Genomic DNA, 24,716 nt, shown 5'->3' with positions numbered 1-24,716 from the left:
TCCACCCTGCCTGCAAACCGCCCCGTGGTTTCGGGGTGCAGCTGCCAGTCTGTGGAGGTACACACTGAGGAAGCTGGTTTGAAGAATTGGTGTGCAAGGGACGACTTTTAATCTTTTCAAAAAAATCATTTTTAAGTAGTTCATTGAATTAAGTTCAATTAATTAACCAATCAATGTGTATTGCTTTTGGATTTATTTTTCATTTTGCCAAAGACAACTAAGACATTGGTCAGTGGCCAGACTTGGTCTGTGCGCCCACACTGGGCCCCCCCTCAGGCCGTGGAGGTGACGTGGCGCAGAGAGCCAGGGCACAAGTGGGATTCATTCCGAGTGTTGACTTCTAAGAAGGAGTCCTTTCCGGTGAGAAAGACGGGTGGGTGAACGGCGAGGTGAGCAAGCGGCTGGGTCTGCAAGGAGGGACTCGGGAAATCCCCCTGAAGAGGTGTGGACTTGGTCAGGCTTTGGAACATAGGCAGGTAGCCATTGGCTGGAGGAAGAGGGAGCCACTCCAGGTGGGGGACATCCACAGAGGCCTGGATGGAGGTCTGGGAGTGTGGGGGGAGCCAGGCAAGGTTGGGGTGCAGGGAAGTCACACGGCCCAGTCTGTGATTTAGGAAGAGAGCTGTACTGACAACTGATAACGTGAAGGTTGGACCAACATTTGCAAATTAGAAATCTGTGCTGGTGAACGCTTTCAAACAGAGCAGACGTTGGCATATGCAGAAACCCTCCAACTGGCTGACTGCTAAAAGCGCATTTCAGTTTGGAAGCTAGCTACCCCACCGTCCCACCCACTCCGGGGTGGCCATGAGAGGGGACTCTACTTTGAATGTTGATTCTGTTCTTGGAGAAAACCACTGGCTTTTAGAATGACTTCCACCCTCTTCCACGAGACTGATTCATACTTGGAGTTTTGTGTATAAAGCCCTTTCACCCGCACAGGGCAGCTGCTCCGCAGGGGAGGTGGGCGGGGCTTACTGGTCCGGACTGACAGGCGAGGAATGGCTCAGGCTGCCTTGGGAACAGGAATGTGGACCAGGTTCCCTCTACTGCCACATTCTAACCCCAACCTTTTCATTACCAACTTCACAGCCCCATTATGCACAACTTGTGCAGGTGGGGCCAGGGGCAGGGATTCCGGTCTTGCTGTGATGTGTCCTTCCTTAGTGCCATGAGGCCACTGTGACACTATCACAAACTGGGTGGCTTAAAACAACAGAAATGTATTCTGGAGGCCAGAAGTCCAAAGTCAAGGTCAGCAGGGCCCTGCTCGCTCTGAAGATCCTAGGGTAGGATCTTTCCTTTCCTCTCCCTAGTTTCTGGTGGTGGCCAGCAGTCCTTGGCTCATGGCTATCCCTTCTCCCTGTGTGCCTCCTCTGTGTTCCTGACTCCAAACCTCCCGCTCTTTACTCCTAGGGGCACGCCAGTCATCGGATTTAGGGCTCAACATAATTCAGCATGACCTCATCTTAACTCGATTACGTCTATAAAGACCCAAATAAAGTCACAGGTATCAGTGCTTAGGACTGGAACATATGTTTTAGGGGACATAACTCATTACGCCGAGAGACTGCTGGGGGAGGGGTGGCTCCCCGGTGGGTCACACCCTCAATCGGAAGGCTCTGTGAGTCATCAGTGCCATCCGGTCCATGGGAATATCACCTGTCCCTTGCACGTGCCCCCAGTGGGCCCCTGTGTCTCCCAGCTCCTCTGCCAGGATGAGCGTGGAGTGAGCTGCTGCCAGCTCGGAGCTCTTGGGGACAGGTTGTGCCGCTGTGGCATCTAGCTGGGACGCTGCCAATGCCTGGAGGCAGTGAGTGGGTGGCTGCTCGGGCACACTGTGTGTTCCAGGGAGCGCGCCGCCCCTGGCTGGCGGTGATGTCCTTCCTCGGGGCTCCAGGCAGCCCCTGGTGCATCGCTAGGTCAGGGCGTTTTCACACCTCAGGGCCAGCCAGGGGCAGCTATGTTTAAGGAGGTGACACAGAGCTTAGGCATTTGAGCTAGTCTGGTTTGTGTGTTTGTTTCCTTGACCAGAGAGAAGACATCCCCAGGGCAGGGCCACCTGGACACCCCTCTCCTCCCTCCAGCACTGTTTCAGATGCCTGGGAGCTGCCACGTGTTTGTGGATGCAGTCACCACGTGGCTGGTGCTGGGTGACTCTGAGATTCCCCTGGGCGAGCCTCTTCACTTTCCAAGCATCCTGCAGGGCTGCCGGGGGAGTCGATGAGATCATGCATATTAATTAAAACCAGGCATTCGAGAAATGCCAGCTCCGGTTCTAACCTGGGAGGTGGCTCAGGAGGAGGTGGCTGGACTTGTTACGGAGCTGAGGAGCTGAGCGTAGTGCGAGAGGATGGTGCCCCGCTCTCGGGCCGCGGGGCGGGCGGCAAGGCGGCCCTGGAGGAAGCAGCTCACGGGAAAGGGAGGGGGTCTGGACAGGACTGCCCCCCCCCCCCCCCCCGTAGAAGGACAAGTAGGAAGATGAGTTCTGTTCTCTGTTCTCGGTCTGTCAAGTGTGCGGGACTGTGTCCCGCAGGGTGGGACCAGAGAGGGGAACAGGGACCCTCTAGAGAGTTCTGCTGGGAGCCTTCTGCCAAGGGCGAGAGGCGACCCAAGAGGAGAGGGGGGCAGCAGGCGGCGAGGGAGCTTGGGCAGCAGCGGTCTTCTCCATTTTAACACAGAAAACAGCCCGGGAACTCAGGTTCTTAGGAGATGGGAGCGTGGGGCAAATTGGGAGTCTGTGAGGGCCAGGGCACCTGATAATATGGGCTGCCTGACCCTTTAAGAAAAGTTTCGCCCTGGCCGGTTGGCTCAGTGGTAGAGCGTCGGCCTGACGTGCGGGGGACCCGGGTTCGATTCCCGGCCAGGGCACACAGGAGAAGCGCCCATTTGCTTCTCCACCCCCCCTCCTTCCTCTCTGTCTCTCTCTTCCCCTCCCGCAGCCAAGGCTCCATTGGAGCAAAGATGGCCTGGGCGCTGGGGATGGCTCCTTGGCCTCTGCCCCAGGCGCTAGAGTGGCTCTGGTCATGGCAGAGCGACCCCCGGAGGGACAGAACATCGCCCCCTGGTGGGCAGAGCGTCGCCCCTGGTGGGCGTGCCGGGTGGATCCCGGTCGGGCGCATGCGGGAGTCTGTCTGACTGTCTCTCCCCATTTCCAGCTTCAGAAAAATACAAAAAAAAAAAAAAAGAAAAAAAAAAGAAAAGTTTCCTGCAAAGAAGAATTTGAAGTGGCCCAGCGCCAACAGAGAAGGGGTCATCCCAGGCTAACTCCTTACAGTTCTGAGGGTTCTGTCTGTCCCCGCGCCCTGTGTGGCGGCCTCATTCCCCAAACTGCCTGAATGTTCCCCAAGGAAGCAGCAGAGCGCCAGGTGCAAAGTTGGTGCATGGTCAGGAGAGCAGGACAGGACGGGCTGGCCGAGGCCACGTGGCGTACGGAGTCCTCAGCCCCGGCTGCACGTGAGAGAGTGCTCCGCGGGAGCATTCAGAGAACGCTGGTGCCGGGCCCCCTCGCCTGGCACTGTGGCGCAGCTGGTCTGACTGGGGCCCAGGCCCTTGGACTTGGAAAAGCTCGTCACTGGCACTGCGTCCAGGGCCAAGATGCACTACCAGGGCTGGGCCATGGCTCTGCCCTGGGCATGGGTCATCGCCGGTAGGTGGCCCGAGATGCAGCCTTGCAGACGTGATGTGGGGGGCGGGTTAAGCACTGTGCCTGGCACACAGATACCCGTGCGGCTCTCTGTCCAGGGTGGAAAGCTGGTTTGGGCACCTTTGGGTGGACAGCCTTCTCAGTTCAAGGAAAGGACAGACTTCGGGCAAAGGAAAGCACGGTAGCAGCTGCCGGGAGGCCCCAAGCTGGGTTAGTGGCCGTGATAGCTGGTTACAGGGCCCGTGGGATGTTGAGGGGTTTGAAGGGAAAAGCTCGCCTCCCACAGTCGGTCTCTTTTTGGTGAAACAAATGCTATTTTGTCAGAAGTCCTCTCCTTGGGGCTGAGACAGCGCAGTTCCTATTAACGTACTCTCATGAACACTCACCGTGGGCCACAGTGGGTTAGGGACCCTTAGATGAATCCGGCAAATGAGACAAAGCCCGCCCTGCTGGAGCCTGGTGCGCCCTGAGCCCAGGCAGCAGGAGGGCGGGGAGGGAACAAGTCCCCAGCTCCGTGAGGACCGGGGCACAGGACGAGGAGAGGGGTGGGCTCCCGGGCCGCTGGATGCAGCCGTGCTCACCGAAGTGTGTTTTCTCTTGGTGTAAACTGTTCCCAGTCAATGGAGGAAGCAGATTTGAAATCAAGCCCCTGACCTTCTGCAGGTGCCGGCTGTGGGTCTATAGGTCGTTAGGTTTCTACATTTAAAAAAATCCCTCAGGCCTGCCCGAAGGAAAAACACCCTTGGCAAGCTGGCCTGCTTTTCCTCCCGCTGCAGGGGAGCCCCCAGTGATCTCAAGAGAGAGGCCTGCCCGCCCTCAGCAACCTCAGGGGGAACTAGACCCTGCAGTAAAGATCTAGTAAAGGTTACGGCACGGATGGCAGGAGACCCGGCACCCGGAGTGTCCCTACGCAGGGGGTTCTCAGGGCGTGGCCTAGGGCGCTGTGTGGCGTTCCCATCCGGTGGACTGTTCACCCACGCCGCACACCTCTCCCGAGCACGTCCTCCCTGCTGGCTGTGGGCTGGAGCTGAGGGCAGGGACAGTCGGCGGCTCTGACCACACAGGCGTCAGATAAGACAGCAGCGTCTCCAGACTATGGTGATGAATCCTGCCAGCCGGGTAAGTGCAGAGAGCACAGAACCAGCACGGAAACCCAACGGGGGTCGGCGGGTTCCTGGGGAGGGCTCCTCCGAGCCGTGTTTGAAAGGAGTCCAGCCGGCCACCTAAAGGACAGTCCGGCAGGAGAGAATAGATCGGTGTCTTGTCCCGGGAGGAGAGTGCTAGGCAAGGCTGCTGGGACGTCCCCACGCCAGTGGGTGGGGTGGGGCTCTCATCCCGGGAACAGACCAGCAGATTTGCATGCAGGCTCCATTCGGTGGATGGAGAGCTGGGACCTCAGTCTCACTCAGTGTCCGGAGGGTTTGGAATTTCAGCAAAGCAGTAGTGTGTGCGTGTAGTTGGTATGTGTGTGTGTGCGTGTGCATGCTTGTGTGTGCTTGTGTTTGTGTGTGTTTAGGGGGCAGAGGAGTGCAGAGTTGATGGAGGGCAAGACAAACTAAGATCCAGGCCATGGGGTGGTCGAGTCAAATAGCCAGCGTGCTTTTCCAGGCTGGTTCCAGGACATTGTATCACGAGGTCCCAGGGGTCAGCGCCCTGCCCCAGCCTCATGGATTCCCTAAACCTCACAACATTTCCACAGAGTGGGAACTGCCACCCGGATTTTCCCAGGGATTGAGAATCCTGACAAGATGTGGTCAGGGCCTTACGGAGCCTGGAAGGCTTTCTTGCTTTGGTGTCTTCTTCAGGTCTTAGCTCAGGTGTCACCCCTCAGGTGACCCTCTCCCGATACGCCCCCCACCCCCCGAAGGCCGTGCTTCTGTGTCTCTGGCCTCCTGTAGCTCCGTGTGTTTGCCCATCACAGCGTCAGCCGCCCAGTGGCCTTTTACAAGCTAAGTTCCTTGATGGCTCACCTAGCCTGGCCCCTGGCCCCTGGCCCCAGGCAGGCGCTCAGTAAAGCCTTTATTAAATAAATTAGTGCATTGCTGAGAAAGCCACAGCTCAGTGAGGTTAAGAAACATTCCCAAGGTCACGCTGGCAGCGAGTGGCAGCATTGGCTTCTGTCTGGCTCCACGCCTGTGCGGGTCCCACTGCTCACCCAGCCTCTCTGCTTCTCACGCCGCCCCGAGGCGTTAGCACGAGAAACGAGGCTCAGAGTGCAGTCTCCCAGGAGGGCACGCAGCGGGCGGGGCGGGGCACGGCCTCGGTGTTCAGGCTCACTGGGGAGACCGAGGCACGGTCAGAATTAGAGTAGGGGGAGTGTGCAGACCTTGCCCGGGGCCCACTGGACACTTTTGCCTTCTGCAACAAAGTTCGTTCCAGCCCCACCTCCTGGGACGAGGCACCCCTGCCCTGTTTGGCTGAGAGAAACCGCCCTACACCCTCCGGCGCTCTGGGGACCGGCCTGAGCCTCAGGTGTTTCTCTTCTCATGAAAACAGCAAGAGCGTCCCCAGCATTTGCCTTACTCTGCAAATAACGTCGGCAGCGTGGTAGCTGTCTGAATCCCACCGGAAAGTAGTTGTTTTATAAGGCGGCCAGGCTCTCTGAAAGGTGTAGAGACTTATTTTCTGTGTGTAAAGAAAGAAGACTTCGTTATGCTGACACAATGCAGGGTAGAGATCCCTACAGCTGCGCACGGCTTGGGAGCACGGAGAGCTGAGCCTTCTCCCAGGACGGGACACCTTCCCCGCCAGGCCCCCTCACGGATTCCAGGGGCCACCCATCACCTCCCAGTGCAGGTGGCCCTGCCCGGCTTAACGGTCTCCAAAATAGGGCTCGACAATTTCCACCCTGACGCCAGGTCAGTCTCGATGTGTCCCTTCCAGGAGTTCTGCTTGGCATATCTTCTTTAACCTCAAAGAGTTTTATTTTTAAATCAATGCATAAACATTGTTGCCTATAGAGGCAGTTGCATAATATGATACCTTGTCCATTTTGAGGGTTTACTTTGTGTCAGGCTCCGTCCTGGGGATGCTATTCGGGTGGTGAGTGCATGTCACCCTCACCACGACCCTCTCCACCTTTGCACGAGCCAAGCGTTGTGTATCCAGGGAGGGAGTTTGTCACCATTAGGCCAGAGCTGTGAATGTTGTGAAGGGAGAAGAGATTTGATGCCTCCTCTGTCTATCCTTGCCCGCCTTTATTCAAGTGCTAATAGTTACTTTTTTTAGTCTTCAAATAATCGTCTGGCTCCACCATCCTTCCACGATGCTTTCGTCTGTCTGTCTCCCGACGTCGTGAGGCCAGGGAGGGTGATCGTGCCCGCCCGTTTTTCCTGCCTCTCTCCGGGCTTTCGGCACCGTGCACCTTTCTACGTTAGGAGTCGCGTTACCTCGGGGTCCTTTATAGCCGCATCCTGTCCTGTATTCTCTGCCATGTGCTTTGTTCGTAGCTTGACTGTAATCCTCGGAAGCAGGAGGTGCCACTGATAGGAGCATTGTCCGTATCAGGAGTGTCTGCTGCTGGCTTAACCCGCTGCCAGGGTTCCATCCCTGCGCCCCGGGCCAGCCGCACACGCCTGCATTGCTCGAGGCAGACTGTCCCAGTAGAGAGTCACCCGGCTCCCTTAGCTGGAACTCTGCCTGTTGCTTGAAACCGTGACATAGTTTAGTTTGCTTCCCATTTGGATCATGACCTTATTTTTATTCTTTTTTTTATGTGTGTGCAGGATTTTGTTTCCTGTGTTTTTTCTTTCCTGGAATTTCTCATTGCCTTTCCTATTTTCTTCTTGTTTTATCTGCCTTCGTCGTCTCTTCCTGTTTTTTATCCTCTCCCATTTTTCATACCGCCCGTTCTGTGGAGCCCGACCCTGGTTGGTTGGTTGGTTGGTTGGTTGGTTGGTTGGTTGGTTTGGGCTCGTTGTCCCCTCAGGAGCCTCCCTTCCTGTGCAAAGTGGCAGGCTCCGCTGCAGGCCTCTCCCCAGAGGTCATCCTGGGCCTCCGCCCTCCCTTTCCTGGGCCGGAGCCTCCTAACAAAAGAGACGTGGGAAGGAAACTGTCTGGAAATGTCTGTATTTCACACTTACAGCAAGGGTAGATAGCTACGTTCAAAATGATTTCCTTCAGAATTTGGAAGACTTTGTACAACTTTTCGTGTTGCTGATGAGAAAATCTGATTCTAGATCAGGGGTCTCAAACTCAACTCAGCATGTGGGCCGCAGAGCAAGATCACAGCTGTTCGGCGGGCCGCACTAGGTCTACAAAAGGCAACTGTTACGCAACACTTTTCAGTGTCACAAAATGACCAGAAACTGTAGTTCGCATCACAACTGCTGTTAACTAAGCTAATATCTAGCTAGGATGCTAGAGAAATGAAAAATACAAGTAGGCCCCTAGGCTTACTTAATTTTATCCAAAATATTTTGAACTTCGTGGATTAGTCTGCGGGCCGCACAAAATTGTTCGGCGGGCCGCGAGTTTGAGACCTCTGTTCTAGGTCCTTTGTAGAGTCTCTCTATTCCGTTTTCCCCCCTTTCCTAGCAGATTTTAGGAAGTTTTCTTCATCCTCGGCATCCATATTTTACACAAGGATACTCCTTATTCATTCATTCTTCTGGGTCCTCAGTGGACCCCTGACACTTGAAGACTCGTTCTTTCTTTAGCTCTGGGAGATTCTGCTGTATGTGATTTAAGAAAAAAATCTCCACTTCTTTTTTCACTTCGCGTTTCTGAGTCTCTCACTTGTTGGCTCTCATGTTTTCTTACTTCTTTGCCTTCTTGCTATTCAATCCAGATTTTGTTGACTTTATTTTCCAGTTCATCTTTTTTTTCTCACTTTTTAAGAACATTTTGGCATTAATATTTTTAATTTCTTTTTTTTTAATGTTTCTTTTATTGACTTTTAGAGAAATGAGGAGAGAGAGAGAGAGAGAGAGAGAGAAAGAGACAAGAACATCAATCTATTTTTTATATGTGCCCTGACTGGGGATCGAACTGGCAACCTCTGTGCTTCAGGACAATGCTCTTCCCAACTGAACTATCCAGTCAGGGCATATTTTTAATTTCTAAGAACTTTTTCTTATTATCTGACCGCTCCTTTTCCTAGAACCTGTTTTTGTTTTCTAGCTGTCAATGTGCCGAGTAGTGCAATATTGTTCTTCTGGTTTTTTGCTTCAGTCCGTATTCCCCTCTCCTCCGAGGTCAGCGTGTGTTTCTCTTGATCTCTCTCTCTCTCTTTTTTTATTGCTCATTTCCTCGTGGGCCTGCTCGTCCAGTTGAGAGAAATCCAGTGGCTGTTGTGAGTTTATTCCTTCGCTACTAAGTCAGCAAGCTCAGGAAAGTTGAATAATCAGCCATGGTCACAGGTGTAGAAATGTCACAGCTGATAATGGGACCCCGACCTCTGCTATCCGACCTGGTCCTCCTCCCTGGACACAGCCCCGCCTCCTAGTGGCTCAGTGCTGCTGGCTTTCTCCGCGTGGCTGACGCCTCCTAGCAGTGAACTCGGGCGCCCGCACAGCAGACCTGCGTCTTTCGTGTCTGAGCATCCCTCCTCTGGTGCCCTCACGCCGGGGAGGAGCTGGGACTCTCAGGGACCCGTTATTCTGTCTGCTGCCTCTGACGGTGCTACAGTGCTGGCACTTCTCAGACCGTGACGTGGGGGTTGTAAAAACAGGCAGTAAACGTGGGCATCCATCCCAGCGCTGTGCACACAGTGGGCCCTCAGAACCCGTTCTCCGGTGACTCACTGATATTGGGACCCAATTCACCTGCTTCGCTGGCTATAGGAAGGCTGGAATTTTCTGCGAATAGCAGCAGGTTGTGGAAGAATGGTGTCCACCAGAGGACAAACGATTTGATCTTCAAAGCCCGGGGAACAACCATTTCAAAGGAAAAGTTACAAATATGTTCAGCTTTTTGCTACCTACCCCCCTTTTTAATTTTTTAAAGGGCAGAGCTCATGTATTAGTTAAGGCAAGCAAAATGTGACAAATGGTTCAAAAACACACTGGGTTGGACACAGGAGACGTTTCTCTCTCACTTACAAACAGCCCTGGTGGGCGTCCCTGGCTGGTGGACAGCTCCCCTCTCTGCAGTGATTCTGGGACCCAGGCTTCCCATTGTGTGGCCCCACCATCCTCTAGGACCTCATTGTCACCTGTATCAGGCTGGAGGGAAGGCACAGAGAGCAGGGTGGCCACGCGCCCGCCCAGAGCCCCGACACACATCCTCTCGCACACGTCCTTTGGCAAGACCGTTGTCCCACGGCCACAACTCACTGCGGGGCAGATGGGAAGGGCAGGCTGGCTGTGTGCCCGGGAGAAGCGGAGCACGGATTTGGGGGGACAGTGAGCAGTCTCCGCCCAAGAGAGAGTTGTGAGCCACCCTGGAGACATCTGCCAGAGTCCCCACCCACCCATCCGGCAAGCATTTATCACAGTGTGCCCGCGGGGCACCAAGCCCCATGCTCAGTGCTGGGAACACAGGAGGGAGGGAATACGTTTCTCATTCTCCAGAGAGGGGCAGGGGAGGCCGAGGGTGGTCAGAGCCGGGATGCGGAGTGCTCTGTGCTGTGCCCGGAGACAGCGGCTGGCCCGGCGTCTCTGCAGAGGAGGAAGGGTCCTTTCTGCAGGTGGATCCTGGTGGCTCTCTGGTAATATACTCACACGTGTATTACTCCACCGAGGCTCCCGATTCATGGGGTGTAGGAGGTGGAAGCAGCCCGAGATGGTTTGGTTCTTGCCCCCCCCCAACCCAATTGAGAGATGGGGACAATGAGATCGCAAAGGGGGAGTGGCCTGCCCGATGTCACACAGTTGGCCAACAACCAGACCAGGGGTGTAGGCAGCAAGCACCCCTCCCACCACCCGGGCAGATGCAGACCTTTGTTTTCCCTCAATTTCTTTCATTTTCTTTCTGACTGGTGTCAAGTTTCTCACTCCTGGTTGGTGCGGCCCCCGCGGGAGACGTGCTGGAGTGCCTTCTGAGCTCTGCGGTTGTCCGAGGGTGTGCAGTCCCATGCGGGGACGGTAGCTTCTCCCTGGCCCAGTGTCCTTTACCAAGGATGAGACCAGCAGAATCCACGCCCCGCCCCTTACGACTGGGGCTCCTCCCTCTCAGGAAGGACACCTTCCACTGGGGGTGTCACTTGGTGGTGGTGGTGGTGGTGCGGGCAGTATACCCACTGGTGCCTGTGGAACAGCGCCCCCTACGGGACTCCTGGGCCCTGGGGCTTCCACCAGCACAGGGAAGAATTTGTGGGAGTTTATGACTCTGGATAGGATACAAAATTAGAAAGTGTGGAATAACCGTAAAGCATAGGCATGTTAGCTCATTTTGCCTTCACCTTCTGCTACTGAGACCTTTCTCCTTCGAACAGTAAAATCACTGAAAGGAAGTTTATGTCCCCCCCTCCCGCGTTGGGGAACGCCTCAGACCCTCTGGATGGAGACAGCCGTTGACAGGAGCTCTTATTTATTGCTGTACAGTATTTTTGTTGAGTCCTAAAACGTGGACAAAGTCTGTCTGTAAGCACAGGACTGCTGAACACAGGGGGTGTGGCGACGGGGAGGACTGAGGCTCTGTCCTCGGCTGAGTCTCGCTCTCGGCACGAAGCATGATTTTAATGTCACTCGGTGGAGCCTCTGAGGAGGGCGGGCATGGCTGGGGCCAGCCAGGAGCCAGAGGTACAAATGCTCTGGGGCTCTGGGACTCTGGTGGGCAGGAGCGCAGGACAGCGGAGGACTTCGCCCGTGGAGGCTGGGGTTCCTGTATGATGGAACACAGACCGAGCTGGGCAATAACTGAGCCAGTGGACAGATGCTGGGCTCAGTGCCAGGTACACAGTAAGCACTTCATCCGTGTATGGCAATGTGGCTAAGGGTTCCAGGCAATGAGTCGTTGGACTCTCTGCCCTTAAACAGGATGACTTCACTTGGCCCGAGTCCCCATTGTATGGACAGAGGCTCGTGGAGAGAATGTATGGCCCATTTACGTGCGGTGAGACAAGATGGAGGCATTTGTCTTTAAAGTGTTTTCTGATGCCTTCTTTTTTAATCTTCTTTACCAATCTCTTAGGATCTTACTTTTCTTTGCTTTTTACTTTCAGAGATTATTATTGATCTGCTTTATTTTTTTTTTTAACATAATGTCTGAGATGGCTAGACATCCAAGAAATAGCTCCAGAAGGCGTGTGCTTAGCAGAGAAGTAAGCAGGTCTGTTGTCTGGCTCGGTGTAAGGACTCTCCAATTGTCGGCGCCGACAGAAGCAATCACTTACGGGAGGCGGTGGTTCCTGCGGCCCCGAGATGTTCCAACAGAAGTCTGGGCAGCCATGTGGTGAAATAATTAGAGAGGGAGTGAGCATTCCCTGAGCGAGAGGTCAGATGGAAAGAGCCTAATATTCCTGTCCCCCTCGGAGCGTCAGGGGAGGGGACTTTGCTCACGCATTTAGACCTCGACCCGAAAGGGTGTGCTGAGCGTGTTCAGGGCTCCAGGGCCCACGTAGATGTTAGCGGAGATGCCGGGAGCCGCGTGCTGGGATTGAGAGAGGGAGGCGGTGTAAGCCGAGTCAATGTGGAAGGGAGGCGTTAACCCGATGGATTGGGAGCTGGATGGGGACTCAGGACAAGAGTGTTGGAGCAAAATCCCCTGGCTCCTCATAGATCACCCCTAGTGAGCCCCAACTTCCTCTTCTGGAAAACAGGGTGCTTGTGCATTGCTTTGGAAAGGACTTGCTCGTTCTGCAGTACACTTGGCATTGTTCTTAGCCCTGGGGCTCTGACGAGGACAAGATTGCTGTCAGGCAGCTTATCTTCAAGGTAGGGAGGAAAGCTTGAAAAAAAAGAATATACTTTCAAGTAACGATCAGTGCTTTGAGGAAAAGACAGCAGTGCGTGTGGACAAGAATTGGGGACCTGGATATGTGGGGTGGCCTGGAAGCCTTCTCTGTGATGCTGTATCTGAGCAAAGCTGGACATGCTATGACAGAGCAAGTCAGCGCAGAAGTTTGGGCAAAGTGTGTGCTGCGAGAGGAAATGGGAAGTGCAAAGGCCCTGGGGTGGTCTTTTCAGAAAAAGCGTTCCTACTGTCAGTGCAGGAATGATTAGAAGGGAGCAGAAAGGGGATTTGGGCAGGTTCACAGGAGCTAGATGGTGTATATCTTTTTCAGTGGTGATACCTTATAGCGAAACCTATTTAAAAAATTTTAATACTAGTTTTAGACAACTACTGCATTAAAATTGTAACCCTGACTTTTCTCTGCACTGTCAGTAGCAGTTTCTTCAAAAAAGCGATCGTTCAGACACAGGCTATTTCCAGCACAGCCACAAGCACACTTGGAGTGATCCATCCATATGCGGAGATGAGATTTTTGTATCTCGGTGGATGGTAAAACCCACCCAGCTGTCTGGTTGAGGTGGAAAAAAAACCACATTAACATGCAAATGCTCCTGAGTAAGTGATGTGTTGCTGGGTACAACCCTCCAAAGAAAAATATGCATGACATCCAGGCTGTTGATCTGCAACTTGCTGGCCAAGCTGTCTGCGCAGTAAGACCCGAGTGCCAAGGAATCTGAGCGTCAGGCCCTGCTCTGCGCTGGACCCTTCGGAAACCCGGGCTCCCCCCAGGGCACTCGGAAACGGGGATGCCCAAGTGCCGGGGAGTCTTGAGCTGGGGGGTGGTGAGCCCACTTCTTAAAGGACTTTCTGACCCCTTCCTTGTCATATTTCTTTTCTTAAGTGAGAAGCAAGAAGGCGGAGAGACAAACCCCTGCATGTGCCCCAACTGTGATCCACCTGGCAAGGCCTCTATGGGGCGATGCTCTGCCCATCTGGGGCCATTGCTCCATTCTCCGTTGATCGGCAACTGAGCTATTTTAGTACCTGAGGCAAGTCCATGGAGTCAGCACCCTGGGCCAATTTGCTCCAACTAAGCCATGGCCTGTGGGAGGGGTGGAGAAGCAGATGGGCGCTTGTCCTGTGTGCCTGACTGGGAATTGAACCCGGGACCTCCACATACGAGGCTGACGCTCTACCGCTGAGCCAATCAGCCAGGACAATTATCATATTTTTTCAGTCAGACCTCTCACCATGGACCATGGGGGCAAGAATGGAGACCGGTGCCTTCATATTGCCAACAGGAAGAGATCTGTGTTCCTTTGCACTCACTTCACTGTCTTCTGTTTCTGGTCTGATCAAGGTCTTCAAGGTAGATTTCCTTTAAAAGGACTATCCTTTTTCCATGTTGAGGGGGGTGAGTAAAAGAGAGGTGCATTTCTCAGTAAGTGTTCATTATTTGCACCTTTGAGCCATGAAGAGTGGAGAGGGCGGAGAGAGGGATGTGAGCTACTTCATCCTGACAGCAGCTCTCCGGTGGTGCTGTCCCCCGTGGATGGGGACACTGAGGCTCGGGGAGGAGAGAAGGGAGGGAGGCTGGTGGCAGCTTGCCAGGAAGCCCTGTAAGGGACGCTGGGGAGCATGGGCTCGGGGCCGTGTGTGGGGGTCTGCATCCTGTCTCTCGTACCCCCACCAGCTGTAGCCCCTGCCAGGAGACGTCCCTTCTTCTCACTTGACCCCTCTTTGCTCATTTATAAAATGTGATACTGGCACTGCCCCCTGTTCGGTTGTTGTGAGACTTAAGATAATCAGTGGATCTCAAGTGCTCATGACACTGCCTGGTCCCTAGAGAGTGCTCAGTCACTCTAGGGTGCTGCGGACTGCTCTCCCTGTGTCCGAGGTCACTCGGCTACCAGGATGATGGCATAGCCAAGAGGGACTGTCCTTGAGAAGGACAACCAGACTCGGTGCTCAGAGAGCTGGCTTGGTTCTTCGGATCTGCGAGAGCTCGGAGCTGAGGTACAGGGAGTTCAGAAAGAACCCCTCCTCCCACCCAAGGACACACACTGGACACAGTTCACGGAGGGAATAAACAGGAACCACCAGTACTTGAGCTCAGTTGACCCCGTGACAAGCACTGTATTATGGAGACGAAACATTTCTATCCGGTCTTTTGTCTTCAGCTATCCGGTCAACATCCATTTTCCGAATCCCTTCCGTTAGGTCTGTTCTTCCCCACCCCCTTCAGTGAGCTTGTGCTACTGACTGGTCATAGTTTGGTCCACCTGTTGCTGTTTATATTCCAGTTAGGGTTTCCTCCTTCATGTCTTGGTTGGTTTTAATCATTTTTTTTGTGGCTATATGAAAGTCATATGAAACATCACAACGTTTCTAAGTCAGATCTGGACCCGAAGATACCGAACAGTGTCCCCAGCTCTGTGTCCCTGCGCTCCGGTCCCATCCTTTCCCCACGAGCCTCCTCTAGAGAGCCGGTCCCTTCCGTTTCTAGTGTACTCTTCCCACATGTCTTCGGCGCAGATGAGTAGCTCATGTATTTTAAAGCCCCCTCTTTACGTGAACTGTAGCATACTCTGAGTTGCTCTTCACACCCTGCCTTTCCATTCATTAGCGTGTCCTGGAATTCTCTCCAAACCCGTCCCCATTGCTCTCCCCCTTCCTTCTTCATAGCTGCGTAGTGCTCCACGGTGCCTGCTCTAGAGTCTATTCAGCCCCGCTCCTGTGTTGGGCATGTGGAGGCATCATTTCTAAACGCATAGCTTTGCATTTAAAGATGATGCTGCAATGAACAGACATGCATGTGTACTTCTGTAGGGCTAGAGGTGACCTCGGTGCAGCCCGAGGCGGGGCTGCCAGCTTGGTGGGTAAGTGCACAGAGGGTTTTGTTAGGCGCTGCCCACTTTCCCTCCAGTACGCTCTCCTCTCAGCTGTTGGAAAATATGTGTTTCTCGTTGAGCGTCGGCGGCCTGCGTCCATCCCGAGTCAGTTACAGAATGGACGGGAGATGATGTGTTTAAGGGGATATGACTCATTAGGGGCCAAGCCTGAGCCCAAATCCAGCTCTTCAGAGTCCCGGGCTCCTTCCCTACTTTCTGCTGGTCGTGGGAACTGGGGACGGGTCTACCAGCAGAAGGAGCAGGCTGGCAGGGTGTGACGTTGCTGGTGGGGGTGGAGGACCGTCCCGTAGAGCCGCGTCTCGTCTCCGCTGCGTGGCATGAGCAGCCTGGCCGCGGAGCTGCCCGATGGCAGGTGCTCCTCGGGGGAAGACTAACTAATGTAAGTCATTTTTCCCACAACCCAAAAATATGTTCTCTTCTGAGCTGAGGAACTGCTGGTTAAATTTCCCTTAAGTGTTAGTAGAAGGAGCTGTCTTTTTTTTCTCTTGATATTGGCCTTTAAACTTTCCTGGCTTCGTACACAGTAAACCAAACCTCCTTTTCATCAGACTTCAAGGTGGGAAAGAAAATGAGCACATCACCCCAGGGCCCCTGGACCTCAGCATCCGGGTCCACGCTCGCCTGGGCACTAGACGAGGTCAGGGCGACGTGCAGCCTGCCACCGCCCCCCTCCCCCAACCTGGAAGCCAGGCCTCTGGGCTCCCTTGAGTTTCGTCTTTGTGTCCATTCATTCGTGCACGCGTGCATTCACTGAGCGATCTGAGCACCGCGGGCGCTCCCAGCCAGGGCCAGGGTCTGGGGGACAGGGAGACGGATCCGACCCAGGCCCGTCCCTCCCTCCGAAGGAGATCACAGGCTCGTGGGGAGGGACCCAGATAAAGGGATGGTGACAGACTAAGGGAGAAGATGCTTAGACATGGTCCGCAGCAGGCCTCTGACATCAGGAAGGTGTTCCTGGAGCTGGTGCCAACCGAGCTGAGTCTGGGAGGGTGAGCTGCAGGAGTCCGAACCAAGAAGAGGGTGTGAGCAGATGCCGTGCAGTCAGAGAGCACGGTGGGGGTGGGGGTGGGCTTAGGGCTGGAGCGGGGTGCAGATGCCGTGCAGTCAGAGAGCACGGTGGGGGTGGGGGGGGTGGGCTTAGGGCTGGAGCGGGGTTCTGGCCTGCACGAGCAGCCAGGAGACGGGCCATCCGGACACAGTTTGTAACAGGTTCTTGGCTTTATTCCTGCTGTATCCCTAGTACCCACCACAGGGCCTGGTGCAATGTGGGTGCTCGCTGGTAGTTCTGAGTCTCTGTTCCTTGTGTCTAAAATGGGAATAGCCCTTACTTTTGTGCTGCTGCTGCTGCTGTAGCCCAACATCCTAGACTAGGGTCTGTCACAGAGTAGGTGCTAAGTCAGTATTACTTGAGCCCGGTGACGATACCGTGCATGGCCCTACCCTGGACTTACTGGTCAGCTGCTGTTATTGTCACCATCATGTGTAGTTGGAGAAGCAGTTACTGGCCACCTCGTGACAGGTCCTGTGCAGAGCTACACCTGGCAACAACTCAAAGATTAAGTGGAGAGAGTGCTCCACTTGATGTAAGTCAGGGGTCCCCAAACTTTTTACACAGGGGACCAGTTCACTGTCCCTCAGACCGTTGGAGGGCCGCCACATACAGTGCTCCTCTCACTGACCACCAATGAAAGAGGTGCCCCTTCTGGAAGTGTGGTGGGGGGCCGGATAAATGGCCTCAGGGGGCCGCATGTGGCCCGCGGGCTATAGTTTGGGGAAGCTTGCAAGTAATACTTGTGAGCCTTTGTCGGGCAGACTGGATGCTTCACCGGTGTTTTGTCTCTTCCGAGACTCTTTAGAACTCCTGGGCAAGATGTCCTGGCTGCCATCTCCTGTAAGTGGTCACCAAATGACAGCCGGGTCCTTCTGCGGCCACCTGGGCTGGGCATGGGCACGTGTGGAGGAGCTGGTCCTATGGAGAGCTCGTGCCCAGCCCCTGCCCAGGCCCTCAGCTGGGTGCAAGGCTGCCCCGCAGAAAGAGGCCGCCCCGTGGGGTGTGGGGGGGCTGGTCCTATGGAGAGCTCGTGCCCAGCCCCTGCCCAGGCCCTCAGCTGGGTGCAAGGCTGCCCCGCAGAAAGAGGCCGCCCCGTGGGGTGTAGGGGGCTGGTCCTATGGAGAGCTCGTGCCCAGCCCCTGCCCAGGCCCTCAGCTGGGTGCAAGGCTGCCCCGCAGAAAGAGGCCGCCCCGTGGGGTGTGGGGGGGGCTGGAGGCCACCCGCTGCAAACATTCCTCTTGGCGAGAAAGTTACCAAGTTTTACTTGCTGTGGTCTAGTTTTTAGGAGCTAAATGGGCTTTTAAAATTTATGATGAAGTATCTCATGCATATAAAAGAGTATAAATAGTGTGTCTGTGCCGCTGGGAAAATAAATATGAAATGAACATCTGCGTGCCCGTTGCATCTACCGAATAGATAAGAATAAATTGCAAAGTTCTTCTGCATGGTTTCTGTGAATGCCTGCTCTGTCTCTTCGTCCCCCTGTAGCTGCGGCTCTCACCACACCCGCTGTGAGGCTTCATGGCCCAGGCTTGGTGCAGCTGGCACCTGTCACCCCATTCGGGTGTCCTTCCTCTGCCGCCATCAGCCCCCCTAGTCCTGCTAACCTTTGCGGTCTCAGCTACACTCCTCCCCTCCCCCGTCTTCCCAGGAGAGTTCCCTACCTGGCCTCCTGGGCAGGAGGGGACTCCCACAATGCCCTGGGCTCACATCACCATAGCATCTGTTTGGATTTGTCGTTTACTGGGCCATGAGGTCCTTGAGGACGACAGGCCTGTCCTCTCCGTGCTGAGCGTGGGGCGCAGCTCAGAGTGGGCGCTCAGGGCTTGCTCATTGGGAGCCTGGGCCCCACGCAGGGCCTCTAGGGAATGCTGTGTTTTAGGGGACCGCTGTCTCCTGGGAGAAGCTGATTCTCCGACACCATGCATTCCATCTGTCACCTGGCGTTTCTGAATTTCCATCCTTGTGACTCTTCCTCGCCTCCAACTGTGGAAGAGTTCTCCAGACAGAGAAACACCTGGAAGGACAGTTGAGCCTGGGACAACTGCCCCAGAGAGGGCAGCAGAAATAATTCCGGCAAACCAGTCCCTTGTCCTGAATGTGTGCGACCTTTCGGCACATCGGGGGGGGGGGGGGGCCCAGGCCTCGCTCCAAGACGGGCATTGTTTTGAAAAACGAGTCTTGACACCGAAGCCCACCTCCCTCAGCCTGAACATCCCCACTGTGTTCCAGAGACTTTGTCACACCTTTACCACTTGTCACTCACACACAGCAGTGACCCCTTTCTACCTTGAGTCCCAGCCCTGCCGTCGGAGAGACTGAGACGGAGACGTCTCCCCGCACACCGGGCATCGCAGGCTCTGTTCTCACCCCTCGGGCACTGAGACTCCCCAAGATGTTCAGCAAACAGAAGTGCTTGGAGTCTTCTTAGTTCTGCGTCCTCATACGTGTGTTTTGAACGTGATAAAAGTAGAATAACATGACCAACTACATTGTGGAAAATTCTTCCCCAGGCACGTTCTATTCCTGAACAAGTGAGGCTTTAAAAATAGTCTTTGCAACCCTAAGTGGACCTGAATTTTATACCCTGTGTTTTCTGCTCTTATCATAGAGTGGGCATCTTCCTTTACGTCACTTTGTCATCATAATCCTTAACTGCGTGCCGCACCTCGGTGGGCCGTGGTCCCCTGAATTTTTCTACCCCCCGTTTATTATCGATCTCCGGGTGCTTGTTGAAGGGAGATCTCTGACTCTTGGAGACTCAGAAGGATTGGGGTAGAGGAGTAATAAAGGCACTTGGCAAGCGAACAGAGGGCAACGGGCACCAGGACCCAGAGGGAGTCCCCAAGACCGGGCACCTCTCATCCATGTTTTTCTCTGTCAGGGTCACTGGTCTGGCAGAGCTGGCCTTGGTGGCCCCTTGTAGAAACGACAGAGGAGCATGGGCTGGAGGAAAAGACAAGCAACAGAATGGCAGTGTTGGAAGGGTGCCAGTTAACGAGCCAACCTGGAGAGCTGGTCAAAAATTGGGAAGTGGGTCACCTAGACTGCAGAGCGGAAGGCGTGCGCACTCAGGTGGTGGGCTATCTGAAGCTGGGTGTGCACAGACGTCAACCAGCTGATTCATTCCAAGTACACAGTCCTGTCCTTGGGTTCAAAACACCCCCTTCCCCCACCGGAAGGGAGCCAGATGGCCTTGCAGCATCATGAGTCCACAGCACGGTCGGCGGCTCCAGAGCTGGTGTGGTTCTTTGCAGCACTGATGGGTGCTGTGTCAGTACGAGGGAGGGGACAGCCCTGTCCCCTTTAGGCCGGGGAAGACTTTCTTGGAATAATGGCTTCCTTATGCATACTGTGATTTCAAGAGGGGCATACTGTGATTTTAGGAGTGGGATCATGATTAGGTCGGGTTATGTGGACAAGTAGGGACCAGGGGGTGCTTAGCTGGAGAAAAGTGGGCTCATGGGGCCTTAAAAATGATTCTTAATCGTCGTTGTCGTCATCATCATCATCTTCATCATCATCATTTAATCATAGTAACTCCAAGTCATGGAGGTAGAAAATGTACAACCATTACTTTTAATCCTACCAGTGAAGTATCACTCCCACTTTACAGATGAGGAAACTGAGTCTCAGGGATATGAAGTTGTTTGCCCAAGCACACAGCTGGTAAACCACAGGGCCAAGACTGGATCCCAGGTGTATCAGAGGCCAGCGTTGCCATTTCTTCCCCCTGAATATCAATTTTTCCAACAACCGAACTGTTGCCTGGAGAAGATGAAGAAGGCTTGTTTAGCTCCTGGTAATAGAAGCGGTTGCAGCGGGTGCCAGCCACGGTGAGGATAATTTGTTTGACAACAAAGACGTTCCCTGACTCAGCTGTTTGCAGGTAGAATCAGCTCTCCTGACAGGGGGTAAGGCCCAGAGACGGAAGGTATCCAGGGGTCTGATGGGCTGCTGGTGGAGCTCTGCTGGGGGAAGTCAAAGGTCGAATGCAGAAGCAAACAAAATAATCTTGGCCATCCCTTCTGTTTGAGTCAAGGCTCTTTGCTTACAAGGGGCAGGTATTGACAAGATATAGGTTCCGACTGCCTTCAGCAAAACACACTGTTTTTTCAGGGATAGGAGGTCGTTCATGGGGTAGAAGGAAATGATGACCTGAACTTTAAAAAAGGCAGAAGTCCGTCTGGCTCTAGACATCCAGGTGGTGGCTGCTAATCTCACCTCAGCACCACAGCCAGCATGAATCAGCGTTTCCTCCCCGAGACTGAGCTCCGGAGAGAGCCTCTGAGGGACCCAGCCCAGACCCAGACCCCACCCCCTTGGCGCCCTGATTGACAGCGTCCATCAGGCAGGGTAGTTTTCGGAGGAAGTGAAGACACTGATACCAGAATAAAAAAGGGCATGGGCGCTGGGACACCAAACCTCCTGCCTAGCAAAGGAAACCACCCGCTGCAATAGTGAGTTAATTAGTGCATTAATTACTTCATTGATTATTGGGTAGATAACAGAAGCCTATTTAGAAAACTAGTAACGTACAAAGAACAAGCACCTGTGCACCCACTACCCAGCCCCGGAAATTCTTTCCGTGTTTCAGGGGTTCCCTGAGCACCCCTCCCCGATCTCACCCACTTCCCCTCTGTGCTCCGTCGCAGCCACCCCCCCTGGCTTCTGGGTTTATTATCCTCTTGCTTTCCTTTGTCCTCTTATCCCATTTCTATCTCTAAACGTCCTGGGACGCAGTCTTCTGCCAGACGCTCTTTACTCGGGGCTGCAGTCACGGTTTACACACGCCTGTGGAAGGTTTCCGTCCCTCCGCCACCTTCTGTAATCCCAGGGTCTGGACATGTGACAGCAGACCCCGGCTGCCGTGGACGGACATCAGGACCGCTCCCGGCAGGCTGCTAATACCGACACTGTGGTCCGTGACCGTGCTTACTTAGCCCGCTGGGAGGGGCAGGGGTCGTTAGGGCATGTAACCCGAGGTGTGCGGCTGGTCACCAGCGTCTGAGTGTGTGCAGCTTTACCAGAGGATGTCGTCCTGTTTTCCCAAAGCGCCAGGGACCAAAGCTGTCGTCCTTCCACTGGTGTCTGCGCCCCCGTTGCTGCTCAGGCTCTGTCAGTGCCGGCTGGTTTTTCATGCTGATTGATCATAAATTAGTTTATAATCCAGTTCGGTGGTGTGAGCTGGGAGTCTGTGCATCTGCCTACTCCGCTGCCATCTTCAGGTCCCCCCGGCTGGTTGTTATAGAATCTTTAGCTCCTGCCAATCCAACACACGGTTTTTCTCTGATGACTGAGGTTTCCCTCCTTTGTGGTTATTTACTCGTTTGAGAAGTTCATGGTCGTAGTCATTGCCCAGTTTCTTACTGGGAGTTTATTTTCTTATTGACTTGGTACTTATGTGATCATATGATACATAGTGTGTGTGTGTGTGTGTGTGTGTGTGTGTGTGTGTGCATGTGTGCATGTGTGTGTGTATGTGTAGTGTAACTATCTCCCAATTTCTGTCCTATTTTTATTTATTTTTTTATACAAAGAGGTATCAATTTAATATTATTGACATTATTCATATTTTCCCTTATGGTTTGAGCTTTCCTATCTTATTAAGATATCTAACCCAACATGATCAAGATATTCACTTATATTGTCTTCTAAAAGTTCTTAAGTTTTCCCTTCCACTGTTTTCTATAGTCCATCAGGAATTGATGAAATGAGGATTGGATTTCATTTATTTCTCCCTGTGGGCCCAGTTACTTCAGCACTATCTATCCAACAGCCCATCCCCCCCACACTGATGGTCAGTGCCCACACACGTGTAGCTCTGCATATGCTATTGTGGCCTAGTTGTCTAAGGTTTTATTACTAAAGCTGTATAATAGTTCTTGATGTCTGATAAGGCAAGTCCCCTTACCTTGTTCTTGTTTAGTAAATATCTTGGCCAATATTATTCCTTTGCACTTTGATATACATTTTATTTTTATCTTTATTGGTTTATTAAATTAAATTTAATGAAGTAATGTTGGTTAATAACATTACATTAAGTGTCAAGTATATATAATACATCATCTGCATATTGCATTGTCTGCTCACTTGCCAGGGTCTAGTCCCCTTCTGTCACCATGTATTTGACCCCTCTCCCAGGACACATTTTAGCATCAACCTATATAAACTGTGACTGGAATTGCAGTGAATCTGTAGATCACTTTAGGAAGCATGGATTTTTTTTAGGATACTGAATCTTGCACTCCATGAAGATGGTATATCTCCCTTTTTATGCAGGTCTACTTTTATGTCTGTTTAGTAGTTTTCCAATATTCTTTTGAAAGGTTTTACACACTTTCATTAGATTTATTTCACTTTATAGTTCAGACACTATTCAAAAGCTGTCTTTTTTTTTTTAAGTAAGTGTCTTTAATGAGATACAATCTCCATACCACACAAATCACTTATTTAAAGTGCACAATTCACTGGCTTAAGTATATTCACTGAGTTGTCCAACCATCACGGAAATCTAAATTTAGAACAATTTGTATCACCTTTGCCATTCATGGTCAGCCCCCACTGCTCCCTCCACCCAGACCCTGGCCGGAAGGAGCAAGGGGAGGAGTGAGTGAATGGAGGAAGGAGCAAGGGGAGGAGTGAGTGAATGGAGGAAGGAGCAAGGGGAGGAGTGAGTGAATGGAGGAAGGAACAAGGGGAGGAGTGAGTGAATGGAGGAAGGAGCAAGGGGAGGAGTGAGTGAATGGAGGAAGGAACAAGGGAAGGAGTGAGTGAATGGAGGAAGGAACAAGGGGAGGAGTGAGTGAATGGAGGAAGGAGCAAGGGAAGGAGTGAGTGAATGGAGGAAGGAGCAAGGGGAGGAGTGAGTGAATGGAGGAAGGAGCAAGGGAAGGAGTGAGTGAATGGAGGAAGGAGCAAGGGAAGGAGTGAGTGAATGGAGGAAGGAACAAGGGGAGGAGTGAGTGAATGGAGGAAGGAGCAAGGGGAGGAGTGAGTGAATGGAGTACAGCTGAGCAACGGGCTTTACACCTGACACTGCCCGCCTGGCTTCTGCTTGGTCAATTTATTTGGGTTCTGTTTTCCCCTCCTGTTTCTATCACTGCTCTGGTTTGCATGCTAATCTCCCAGCCTCTTTCTTGCTCCCGCTACTCCTCATCCTCCACACCCTGGCCAGACCACTGTCTTCAAAGACAGCCGGGTGTCAACCCCATCTCTCCTAGGACGCCCTCGGTAGCTCTCTTGCAATTTCAGCTGCCGACATGTTTCTAGGGGGAAACTCAAGTTGACTCAAGCACTTTAGAAATGCATTATTATTGCCACACGACTCATTGGTGAGTCCACAAAGTCCTCTGCTGGGCCCTTCAGTTTGTCGCGGAGTCCCCGGAAAGCCAACACTGTCAACCTGCTTATTCCCTCCCGTGGCTCCTGAGTCAGAGTTAGCTCGGGTTAACTCAGGCAAGAGGCTCATTAAGCCTTGAAACCAAGCTGCCTCGCTGACAGGCGCTCTGTTTCGCTTGAGTGACGGATGATAGCATCTTTGGTTTTTAAGGGCAGCAGTAATTGCATCTCTTTAGACCGACCCTGGCAATCTGTTCCCCGGCCCTGCAGAGCCCGGGAGATGCCAGATCGCTCTGCAGTCCATTTGTTCTTCAGCATACCTTCCCCAAGCACCTGGTCCATGCTGGAGACCATGCTGGGAAGTGGGAATTCAAAAGCTGACCCTCTCAGGGCTTGTAGACTAGCTAAAGAGAGAAAACAAGAAACAACAGACGCCTTAGAGAGCTAGCTGGTGCTTGGAGAGACCTCTGCGCAGAGCAGAGAAGGGGGTGGATTTCTACAGTTCATACTCCTATTTATGAGTTCATGCACACACTAAGCTATGGAGTCACCAAAATAAAAGAGGGAGTCAGTTGAGCATTCACAAACAGGGAAGCCGATACAGCCACTTCAAAAAACTATTTGGCAGTATCTACTAAAGCTTGAACACGTGCACACCCTGCACCCTGGCAGTTTCTGTCCTGGAAGGATGTAGATGGTAGGAAATTGCACCCAAATACATTGTACTTCAAAAGAAAAAAAATTGCAAACAAATATAGAACTCCAGACAATGTGTGCACACTGCAACATTTAAGGGGAAGTAGTAACATTTGCAGTTTACTTTGAAATGCACCCAAAACAGAAGACGGAGGGACAGACGCATGGAGAGTGATCTGATCAGGCAAGTGTAGTTAACATTGAACACGTTAGCTGTGGGGTTTAGGGGTTGACT

General features: G+C 53.1%; 1 protein-coding gene and 1 non-coding gene across 2 annotated transcripts in view; both read left to right on the top strand.

Annotated features, from left to right (window-relative positions):
• TUNAR (TCL1 upstream neural differentiation-associated RNA) overlaps positions 1-24,716 on the top strand; it is a 44,991-nt gene that overhangs the window by 16,468 nt on the left and 3,807 nt on the right. The window lies entirely within an intron of this gene.
• Positions 2,796-2,871, top strand: TRNAV-GAC (transfer RNA valine (anticodon GAC)). Its single transcript has one exon. It is a non-coding gene; the product is annotated as a tRNA-Val (tRNA).

This window comes from Saccopteryx leptura, chromosome 6 (genome assembly GCF_036850995.1).
Source record: "Saccopteryx leptura isolate mSacLep1 chromosome 6, mSacLep1_pri_phased_curated, whole genome shotgun sequence".
Taxonomy (NCBI): Eukaryota; Metazoa; Chordata; class Mammalia; order Chiroptera; family Emballonuridae; genus Saccopteryx; species Saccopteryx leptura.
This window is presented reverse-complemented; position numbering and strand designations above follow the sequence as displayed.